This window comes from Trachemys scripta, chromosome 7 (assembly GCF_013100865.1).
Source record: "Trachemys scripta elegans isolate TJP31775 chromosome 7, CAS_Tse_1.0, whole genome shotgun sequence".
Taxonomy (NCBI): domain Eukaryota; kingdom Metazoa; phylum Chordata; order Testudines; family Emydidae; genus Trachemys; species Trachemys scripta.
Window position 1 is genome coordinate 8623882 of NC_048304.1, and position 11149 is coordinate 8635030.

Here is an 11149-nt window from a genome sequence, read left to right on the forward strand (position 1 = left end):
AGCGCAGCAGATAATTCTCATGGGTCCTATACACCTGTGTTCATGCTGCTTGGCTCCTTCCTCCATGCGTAGTTCCACTGAAATCAGTGCGACTACTCCTGGGAGTAAGGCACTACGGCACAGGACTAAAGGCAAAAGAGTCTAGCCCAGCAACAACAACTCTGAGTTAAACCTCATCTATCCCACCATGCAGCCTAGTAACCCACCTCCTCCCAACTCACCTATAAAAAGAGGCCAGGGTGGCTGTGGCCACAGAGCTCAGATTCACAGGGAGGCCCTGCCAGCCACAAAGACCTCCTAAGCAGTTCTATGGGCCACTTCAAAATCAGAAACAGCAGCCGGTTGCCTGTTGTTAAACCACAGCTCCTCTAACGAGCAGCTAGTGGAGCCTCCAGCAACAGGGGCAAGGTATGCAGTTAACTGCACATGGAGACCAGCAAAGCCAAGCACCCCACTTTTTCTGTTCATTAGAAGAGAGCAGAAGGAACTTCAGAACCCCTGTGCTCAATCAGAGACAGTCCACTGGAGCAGCAGTCGTAGGAACCTGGGGGAACAGCTCAGCCAATTTCCCCCACCAGCCTGAGTGTCTGGGGGGTACAGGGCAACAGCAGAAAGTAGCCAGGTCCACAAAGATTTTTTTCAGAACTCATCATTCCCAATGGCTGGGAGCAGGAGAGAGGGGTGAATGGAAAGGGTTTGTGGAGTACCCACTAAATGTGCTCTAGGATCTTTTTTTTTTTTGGAAGCAGGGGGGATTAGGGAGACCCAAAAACTAATTTTACTAGGATGGATCTACTATGTCATGGCTTGGTTCCTCAAGGATTATGCATCCGAAGAAGTGGGCTGTAGTCCACGAAAGCTTATGCTCTAATAAATTTGTTAGTCTCTAAAGTGCCACAAGTACTCCTGTTCTTCTTTTTGCGGATACAGACTAACACGGCTGCTACTCTGAAACCTGTCAAGGATTATTGATGCTGAAGATCCAAACTAAGTTTCTTTTATTTTACAAAAATTATAGTTAGTCTCAGCAGGTTGAATGAATTTTACCAGGAAAAATAATAAATGATGTTCTTTTCTGGAGTTGGAAACTTGCTGTCTCCAATGTTATTAGCATGTTATAGTGATTTAAATTAAAAAAGGAAACATTTATTTTATCACCCTGATTTCACCTCAATGCAATATAACATTCTAGAAACAGGAAAATATTACAGTTTAGCATCCTAAATTCACTACTGTAACAAGATAAATCCTTCCTTAGAAATGAAAACTTCTGCACTTCACTACATAAATACATCTGCAATGTACTTCTATTCATTGATCAAACTACCAGAAACACACAAACTTTTCATTGACTAATGGGAACACCACAGATATCCTAAGGTAACTAGACCCAACCAGTCATACATACCCTGACCCTAAAATACCGCAACCTCCACAGTGTGAAGCTGGATAATAGAGCAAACAATATGGGATTCCATTCACCCATCAATAACTTATGCTAAGGTTTTAATTCCTAATACAACCATGTCTCTTGCACACCCATGGAAGAACAGAATCCTGCTGTTTAATTGCTATATCATATTTTCAAGCTATCACAATTTTCTATGCATTGCAATGTTTGCCATTGAAGGGCATCTCAGTACAAAAAAACAAAACTTACTTTTGCAAAGAATTATTAAACATTCAGTGCCATTCTGTCTGCTCCCAAGAGGTCTAGATTTGGCCCTCTCTCTTACTAAAACTACTGAACAAAGGGCCAAATTCTCCGCACTTACATAATTAATAACCCTTGAAATCTGTGTCCAAAGAGAATGCGATGCATAGTTTGTAAAATGCAAGCATAGATTCTGATATCCTGGACTGTACAAACACGAGCCAGAGGTTTGCAATTCATTTAAAAATTGTTAAAAGATCTTCTGTTAGTTACTTTATCCAAGCCTAGGGCTTGCTCTGACAACCAGAATTGTGTTTTCTTTTTTCTTGATACAGCGCGGAAAAATTGCTTATTGTCACTTTAAGAAACAAATTGTCAGTGTCCCAACCTATCTTTACCAGGTGTAAGTTTTTCCCACAATTAGAATGGCCAGGCTTAGCCCAACTGAAGACACACACCTCTTATCAGCAGGACTTAAACAACATAATTAAACATGTACTGCGGGTGGTGGTTCAGAAAACAAAGGCAGCAAAGCCCAAACCTTTTTATATATATATATATATATATATATAAAAAAATAAACAAAGTATATTAACCAAACTCTGTTACCTGCAGTACTGCATGCAAAGCATGGTTTATAAATACTGTTGCTTGCTTTATTTATCATTGCTCGTAGTCTCCCAGAACACAGGAGATGTTATTTCAAACAAGAAAGAGAGACGTTCTTTGTGTGGACACTTTGTTGAGGAGAATATTCTACAAGAAGAAAGACCTGACCCTGAAGATTCTATTGTCAAAGCTCTCCCTTCCGTTGTGTTTCAGTTACTATCACATTTTACAAAAATTAGTAGCACCACCATGAAATTTGGTTCTACTTTCTTTTATTTGGGCTCTTCACTGGCATAATTCCATTGGCTCCAACAGAGTAAGTCCTAGCAAGAGAAGAATCGGGGCCATGTCATAAAGGAGCTTGAAAGCAATCACTTAAAAAGTGTTCCGTTCCAGTGATGTGGCTTGTGGAAATCTGCAATAACCTGCTGGTTCCTATTGGCTTTCCTGGGATTCTTTAGAGCAGCACAGACACTCTGCTTACAGTGGCACAACCCCAAAGTAAATTCCCCTTGTTTGCAAGCGCTCAGCATGCATTACAGCTGAAAGCACCATCCGGCCGATGCAGGGATGCTAGCTGGCTCTATGAACGTATGCTGCAGAGATTCTAGCATTCCTTGCTCCTGGAAATTTCTTTAATACAATGGCTTAGGCATGGACACGTACGCTGCAGGAGAAGGATGAAATGTTTGCTTTGCAGCATCCAGGTGTTATTAGCTATACACTCCTCTTACGGAAAAATAAAATAAAATTAAGCGTTGTTGTAAATGAAGTACCTGATCCTGGACTGGCTTTACAGCAGGAAGAACACCCATTAATGTCAAAGGGAGTTCCAAGTGTGGAGCACTTTCAAGATTTTATAGGGACCTTTCTTCAAGGAGAACCTGAAAATTGTTTACTGTCATTAACCACCATCAGCCAAACACCTCGATATTGTTTACCTGCACATACACGTTTTTAAATCAGAAGCATTGTCGGACTGATCCTGTCCTTCTTACTCAGGCACAACCATCCTGAGAGCTTCAGTCTTTACTCTGGCAAAATGGGAGTTCTGACTGCGTGAGGACTGCAGGAGTTGGCCCTAGCTAAATAAAAATGATTGGGAGAGGGGAATCAAGGAAGACAGCATACACACTTTCACTACTACTGATCACCAGTGCAAATCCAACCCATGTCAGCGGCTGCGGGAAATCACTACCATGCGATACCTGTTTGGTGATGTATGTGAACTGAAAGGACATTCTTAGGGCTTCTTCCATAGCTCATTGATATCAATAGAGTCTTTTCAATGAGTTTTGGATCATGTCCTCAGCAGGCAGTTATGCACATCACATAAACCACAGTGACCACTGGTGGGAAGCCTGAATAGAGGCCAAAGATTAAATGGGGCTAGGGACAGAGCTACTATGTCATTTCTAGAAGGCAGAGGACCCCTCAAAAAGGACTGAAGCCCATTATCACGCTTGCTTTAGCACTGCTAAAGCGGTTCTTGTTCTCTAATTAGGGGATTTCAACCTTCAAGGCTGTCCACCCAACACCCTTTACAAGCACTAAATTCACTCAAAATAACAAATTGTATTAATTTAAAACTGGAAAGCAAAAACTCTGCAATAGCATCAACAAAAAAAAACGTTACAAAAATTAGATTTCACATAGATGAAAATCATTACAATTCTCTAGAGACTTCCCCTCTCTGCAGTAACCCATGTCACTTCCTAGCTAGTAAAAAACGTGCCACAGGATATCAAAAGACTGTAACGTTCTTCTAATTTTAATATTCCTCTAATCAAATAATGAGTTGTTTACTGCCTTCTAATTTAAAGGTAATTCATTAAATGTATCCTGTCACCTCTAATGGGTAGCCGAGGCATGAGAACAACACACACTCCTGGGGAACATCAGGGGCAGTGTGGGAATACTTCATGCTGTTCACTGAAATTTAATACTTCCTACATATACAAATTGCAGTGATAATATATATTATTTAATAACTGCAAGGAAACAATATAAATGAAACACACCAGTGATTGAACTTGGTGCACAAAATATTTTTAAATAGGTTCAAAAGTGTGAATGCTAGGGAATGTGAAAAAATAGTAGAGGAATGTATACCAGTTACAAGCAGACCATTTTTGGTATAGCCACAAGTGGGTTTGATTCAACTTCCACTGAAGTCAATCAAAATCTCTTCATTGGATCAGGCCCAAAATGATCATACAACAATAACGTTCAAATGAGTGTCATGAAGTGGAGGAGAACAGACTGTACATAGATATTATGTACATTGCAAAAGTTGGGTCAGATTCAGTAATATTGGCCCAATACTGCAAAAGCTACCGAAAGCTATTTTTTTTTTAATTGGGATGTAGCAAGGTAGTAAAAACATAGGGCCCAGATCTGCAACCCTTCCTGGCTACTCATATAAAGGTTGCAGTAGGATCACATCGAAAGCACTAATGGTATTTAGTGCCTGCAAATATATGATGTTTAGAAACAGGATTGTTCAGATGACAATGCAAGGTCTGGATTGAGAACTCATCAGGTTGTTGTTTTTTAAAAATAATCAGGCAGTAGCACACTGTACTAATGTCCGGTTTACTGAAAACTAAGGTAACATTCAACCCATCTCTTAACCAGAGTCTTTGAAAAGTGGGTATTTTTCAACTTCTTTTGGGGGCAGGAGAAAGGCAATCCAAACTTGTTAAGTATCAGTCCATTCTGTCAACCCTTGCCCTATTCATCAGAAGCAAAGCAGAATCACTAGATCAGTTTTAGAATACAGTTTTGGTCAATGTGTGTCCAAAGCAGTCACCTGATTGGCTGTTGGTGATGTCATACCCCAGTGACTGCAGTTTTAACATCATGCACATTACCCCAATCATCTACATAGCAAGTATCATCAGTGTAAGTGCTAGTAAATCACTGCAACAGAGAATAAAGCTACTTGTTGAAAGAGAGTGAAAGAGATCGGGTGCTTTAAAATGGTTATCTTCAGTTTTTATTTTCGAAGTGGAATGGGGTCAGCAAAGAATGCCTGCTTCATTGAGAGGAATGGGGATTGTAATATCCCTAGCTAAAATAAAGTGTGTGTGTGTTCAAAAGGTCCCATTTGAAAATGTTAAGAGGTTGCCAGTGGTAAGACAACAATTGGTCCAGGAAATAAAAACTATTTCAGGAACCATAATGTTTGGCAAAATGAAGTCAAATCCATTTCTCAGGAACAAAAATGTAACCGTGACATCTGCAAAAATAAGCTTCCCTGATTGCTTGTGACATTTTCACAAGTAGAACAGACATGAAAATACGTTATTTACATCAAATATTGATACTCTCTTAGTAATGTAAATTGACATGCTGGTACTTTCTTAGGGGGGGTGGCAAGACAAGTCAAAGCTGAAGGCAGATGTACTTAAAAAAGCATTGTAAAATGCTAGGTCTACCTTGAAGTAATGGAGGTCCTGATTGGTGAATTGATGCATATATGAAAGGCGGCTTGCACATACCCAGCTGGTCACTTTGGGAACAGATAAGTCATTATTTATCCATAATGATTCTGATAACTGCATTCATGAATATAAGTCACTTCATGGATTAAACTGTATCATTACCTGTTTGAAGAATAAATGTTGCACTTCGCTAATCGTTTAGTATAAAAGTGTTATTAACAAAGTGCAAATTCCTATTGCTCCCTTTAAATCTACACAGCAATTCTAATTACAGAACATGCAAATATGCACTAAGTGCATGCTATGAAACACCGTGCCAGAAAAGCATAGATGTCAAAGCAATTCCGAAACACATCTGTGCTCAGGTTGTAAGGCGATGATTAAGCCTACCCCTTGGAGGATTCTCAGCGGCACACGGGGAGTATGCTGGCAGGAGGTATTTGCTTTGTACCGCTGAGTAATCAGTGGGAAAGAGTCAAACTATCATTTAACTTGGCGATATAAAAACATCCTATGAACCTTCTTATTTGGAGTATTTTAAGCAGTGTTGCGTATGCACACCCAGTGTTGGGCACGGCTGACCCAAGCGGAGCGCAGCGGACAGACGCGGACACATCAGGACAGGAGAGGGAACATTTCAGTCTGGCGCTCGGGGAGTCTCCCAGAATCAGAGCATTAACTCCGGCGAACCAAATCCAGCTGCGGTTAGAAGCGGCGGACGCTCATTTGTGGGAAGGCTCGAGCTCTGCAGCCCTTCAAACACAAGTGATCCAAAGTAAACCCAAAGCTACCGACCCACACTAGCCCTGTTCACCCGCGGAGCGGGACTGGGGGGGAAGAGGACTCCGGAGACGGGCAATAGCAGAGCCTCAAGAGGAAGGGTAACCACCTTGAACTCGGTAGGCGGATGGGAGCGAAACTTTGTTGAGCCCCTTCCAGGGCTTCCCTGCCTGGCATCTCGAGCGCTCGGAGGAAGAGGCGAGGAAGAAAACAGGCGGAGCAGACAAGCGAGGAGAGCCCGGCGAACCGGCGCTGCGCTCCGGGCCAAGAGGAGGGCGGATCGCGGCTGTCCCAGGACCCGGGGGCCGAAGCACTTATCTCCCGGATAAATAGCACGCTTTATGGATGAGCTCCCCGCCGTGATTCAAGCGGGACCTCAGGAGCGCTTCCTCGGCGGGCCCGGCTGCAGGGGGTCAATAGGCTGGAGGAGGAAGGAGGGGACCCTCCTCCTGTACCCCACAGACCAGGCACATCTCCGCCCTCCCCCAGCAACCCCGATCCGTTCGGCACCAGCTCCCCCCGGCCGCCGCTGCTGCCCCGTTAGCCGCATAGCGGCCCGCCACAGGGGGGTCCTGGGGCAGAGCCCACCTCCGGCCGTGGGCAGCCTCTTCGCCAGACCGCGTCCGGGCAGAGCACCAGCCATCGCCGCCCCCAGCTCGCCTGGCTGCCACTAGCCCGGGCTCCGGGCTCGGACTCACCCAGCTCGCCCTCCAGGGCAGCCGCTCGCAAGGGCTCTCCCCGGAGGGAGGGTGATGGGGCCGCTCACACACACACCCCGGGGTCCCCCGAGAAGCGGGGAGCCGGCACCGAGCAGCCCAGTGTCCCCAGCCCCGCCGCCGCCCCGGGACACCGGGGGACAAGTGCTCCCGGGTCCTTTCGGAACAAGCCCCTTCCCCGGATTTAGGGGTCCCCGGCCCCCCAAGGAACCAAAGGGGGGGGACCCAGACCTGGCGAGCCGCCCGCTCCCTCTTCCCCGAAAGTTGGGAGACCCAGCCCCGGCCCCTGGTCTCACCTGGAGCCGGTCTGTCTGCTCCAGCGATGGACGGACCCGGTCCTCTCCCGACGCGTCTTCAGCCGTGCGCCACGGGCAGCCGGGCGCTCGCCATAGCCCCGCGCCCGGCTCCGGGGCGCACCTGCAGCCGGCGGGTCCCGGCGCCCCCTCACTTACCCGGGCTCGTCGCCCATGGCCCGGGCAGAGCCGGGGAGGGAGGGAGGAAGTTCCGAAGCAGCCGGGTCGGTGGGGCGGGTCGCCCCCCACCCCGGGACTCCCCCCGCGGGCAGCCGCGTCCGACTCCGGGGCGAGCCCCAGCGCGGCGAGGGCAGACTCAGCCGGGGAGCCTGCAGCTCTGGTTTGAAACTAGAGTGGCCCAGAAAGCCACCCCCCTGCCCATGGCAGCCGGCCCTGATTGGCCAGCCCCGCTCCCTCCCCCGCGCTGGGGGCGAGTCCCCGCCGCTGGCTGCGGGGGCGGGACGGGGGACGGACAGCCGGCCGGCCCCCAGGTCTGCGCGCCCCTCCCCGTGCTTTCCGGGCGGCCCCGCCGGAACCCCGCGATGGCCCCATCAAACCCAGCAGGGGAAGGTTTCCGAGCCTTCATAACGGGGCTGGGGGAGGGAGATTTCATAGGTGAGCTGAGTCCTGAGACCTACCCGCGCCCGCTGTCCCCCATCCCGTGCAAATACTGGGCGGGCTTGGGGTAACCAACGCTGCGGATGCTGCCAGCCTTGGGCCAGGGCCGTCTGCGCGGAAAGCATAAGCCGCCGGAGCTAAGGAACTACCTGGGAGCGCTTGCAAACCCCTTGATCTCCTACGTGGACAGAGACCCAGGAACCCACATTCGCGGGGACCCCCCCCCCATCCCCTTGTTTATGTACTGAATTATCCGCCTTCCAGTTAATGTTCCTTACCCACTAAGTATCAGGGGGTAGCCGTGTTAGTCTGTAGCCACAAAAACAAGGAGGAGTCTGGTGGCACCTTAAAGACCACCAGGTTTATTTGGGCATAAGCTTTCGTGGGTAAAAAAACTGCTTCTTCGGATGCCTGGAGTGAAAATTACAGATCCGGGCATAAATAGATATTGGCACATGAAGAGAAGGGAGTTACCTTACAAGTGGAGAACCAATGTTGAAGGCCAATGTAGTCAGGGTGGATGTGGTCCACTCCAGCTAGTTACTGTATTTGTTTCCCTCACCCCACAGTAGGTCCATGTCCGCAGTCCCATTCTCCATTACGTGGCCCCTGCAACATAAAGAGGGATGCCCTAGTGCAAATGCCCCTCAGCACAGAAGTCTCCACTTTCAGTCTGGCAAACAGTTCCCGGGTCAGCCAGAGATGTGGGAACTCCGAAGACTCAGAGCTCAGATTATCATCCTGGAAGATGGCTGCTCAGCTGAGCCCACAAAGGCTCCAAGCAACCTTCCCAAATACACTAACCCTTCCTTTAAACAGAACTTAGGTCCCTCTCCCTGCTATCTCTTCAGAGGGCGGGAGGAAGCACAGTACTTGTTGTTCTTCCTTTAGCATCTTCCTACTGCACCCCATTCTCTTTCTTTCCCCCTCTTTCTGCTCCATAAGGTTCCCAGTTCCTCTTGCCCCTGCCATCACGAGATAGTGCACAGTAAAAGTGGAGATGCCTTTTGTTTCTGGGAAGTGCCCTATTCTATGCATGCTGCATCCCAAGAGCCCTGCAAGTGAGGGAACACAAGTTGCTTGCAGTGCAAGATCTCGATGTTTTTCCCAGGTTGCACGGCACACGCTGCTCTCCCACTCAGCCCAAGCTTTTAGCTGTCTAGCAGAGCCACTGCTAGGATCAGAGAGCTAGGCGTGCCCTAGCTGGGGGAAGAGGACAAAGCCAATTCCCAAACAAAGGGTTGGTCTGCAAATCCAGTTAGCATCTTCTTTTGAAAACACCGGCAACTTGGCAGGCATGATAGCATGCCAGAGGCTTGACCTGCCAACCTTCCTCTGGTCACAGGTCTGGTCAGTAATATACTGCATCCATAAGAAAATGGACTGTCAAATTTAGGAATTAAAATTCAGTGACATTTAGTGAAAAATGATGTTTTACTGGCAGTTTTCTAGTGGCTGGATGCAGGGGTCACTGACCTACTGGGTGACCTTGGGCAACTCCACTGCTCACTTTCCTCTCTCCTCCTTTGACTGCCTTCTCTATTTAGACTCCAGATTCTTTAGGGAGGATTTGTCTCCTACTGTGTGAGTGTATTGTGCATAGTACAATGGCACCCGATCTTGGCTGGGGCCTTTAAGTGCTATTGCAGTACCAACCATCATCAACATGTAATGCAAAGAGATAGTGGATAAACTGAATGGACCACCTCAGGTGTTCTGAGCAAAGCTGAAAAGGTTATTCGTATTGTGGATTTCAACCAGGTATGGTCCTTCAAATTGACCTTTGCCTAACTTTTCCAGCATTACTGTATGCAAGACCTTAAAAATCACTGTACCTTCTCTAGCGCAATCTGTTGTATTTTTAAATTTACAGTGGCAAACGCAACCCATTTAGATAATTCGAGAATGAGAGAGAGGGGCCCACAAAATCCAGTTCCACCAATAGATCCCATGCCTCCCCTCTCCCTTACGGCCCAATCCTACTCCTAGGAAGGAGAGGGAATCAATGGTAGTTTTAATGGTGACTTAAATTGGAGGAAGATAAAGCCCTTAGTGTCAGATTTCATTTCTTCCTCCATGCTTAGCTTAGTGTTCCCACTCTCTTTTTCTTTAAACCTGCCTCCAAATTTTTGTGAATCCTTCAGACAATAACATGAAGAAAAATGCCCTTATTCGCCCATTATACATATTTTAAAATATTTGAGATAGAGCCAGAGGAAGGTTCTATCTGTGTGGTTTGGGTTGTCCTCCTGCTTCTGTTGTCAGCTCTTCAGGGCTGGGACCACATCTTCTCCTCTGGCTCATACAGTGCCCTGGCAGCATTTGACAAATAATCATTATTGTAATGGGGTTGCACATCAGTGCACAATTCCAACTATCCGGGCTGGGGAGTGGTAAGAGCATTTGTTGTGTTATGACTGTGTTCTAGGTGAACTATTTTATAGAGAAAGAATTTACATCTTCTGTTTAAACTTTTTTCCTGCTTTTCCAACAGAAAACATTGAAGTGCCATTTATGGTTTGGTCAGTGCAACCTCACTTTGCACCTAATTGCAAGTTACTTTTTAAACACACCCATACACACACACCGATCCAATACCCTTACACGGGTACAATGGTGATTGGTGCACTTGATATAAACTGACAAGCCTAAATTTTCAAATGTGGCTAATGTTTTTGGTTGTAACAATTTTTGGGTGCCAACCTGGAGGTAGCTTTTTAGAAGTGCTGACCACCCACCTTCTGAAAATCAGGCCTTTTTGAAAGGTATTTGACATTGGTGACTCAAAAATGGTAGCACTCAAAATCACTAATCATTTTTTAAAATTTAGGCTCAGTCAGTCTGTTTTTCTTTTCCTCTCTTGACTGCAGAGGTGCTATTGTGGTGTCCCTACTATCCTCTTAAGGTGAAATTCACCCCTACCCAGAGGAACAGCACACACCCATGCACTGCTTACAGCCCATGTAGGCCTTGTGCTGAATTTCACTCTGAGTGTGAAGCAGCCATATGGACAATTGATGACTGCTCAGAGCT

General features: G+C 46.7%; 1 protein-coding gene across 2 annotated transcripts in view; it reads right to left on the reverse strand.

The window, feature by feature from the left end:
• Positions 1-7803, reverse strand: part of TAFA4 (TAFA chemokine like family member 4) — a 110007-nt gene extending 102204 nt beyond the window's left edge. For both annotated transcript variants that reach the window (XM_034777900.1, XM_034777901.1), the window contains exon 1: positions 7502-7803. The gene's annotated coding sequence lies outside the window, so the exon portion shown is untranslated. The remainder of the gene's footprint in view (positions 1-7501) is intronic.
• Between the last annotated feature and the right edge of the window lie 3346 nt (positions 7804-11149).